Raw genomic sequence first — 516 nt, 5'->3', positions numbered from 1 at the left:
GTGATGTGTCTGTTACTCTTTACTTTGATGTGCAGCCATTCATCGTGACATATGACACACAGTTCTGCTGAGATGACAGCTGGGGACGCTCGTCTGCTGTATGTGGGAAACAGACCTACGGTGCTGCTGAAATATGCACTGGATAAAAGGCTAATCAGCCTCCATCTGTAGCTGCGCTGCTCTGGGGCGGAGAGATTGTGATTGAAGTCACGATCTCAACAAGTATTCAGATGTTTTACTGCACATTTCATCCCACACGGAGGTCCATTTGGTAACTGCTGCTGCTTTCCATCATATCAGATGATCATCACCATTCCAGTTGTCAATTATAGATGTTCTAAATTCAATTTATAGCAATTCCTGTGGTGAGAGTGGGGGTGACAGGGTGGGGAATGGAAACTAAAATAAGGAAGGATTGCCATGAAATCTTGTTCCTGGAGGATGAATCCGAAGTCAATTTGGTGATCTTTGGACTTGTCATCTGTTGCTATGGTGCGGTTTACATTTGTAGTTTTG

The sequence above is a fragment of the Embiotoca jacksoni genome, unplaced genomic scaffold (genome assembly GCF_022577435.1).
Source record: "Embiotoca jacksoni isolate LCO1_2020_lvr unplaced genomic scaffold, fEmbJac1.0.p SCAF_7, whole genome shotgun sequence".
Lineage (NCBI taxonomy): Eukaryota > Metazoa > Chordata > Actinopteri > Embiotocidae > Embiotoca > Embiotoca jacksoni.
The sequence above is the reverse complement of the archived record's forward strand: the minus strand, read 5'-3'. Positions refer to the sequence as shown.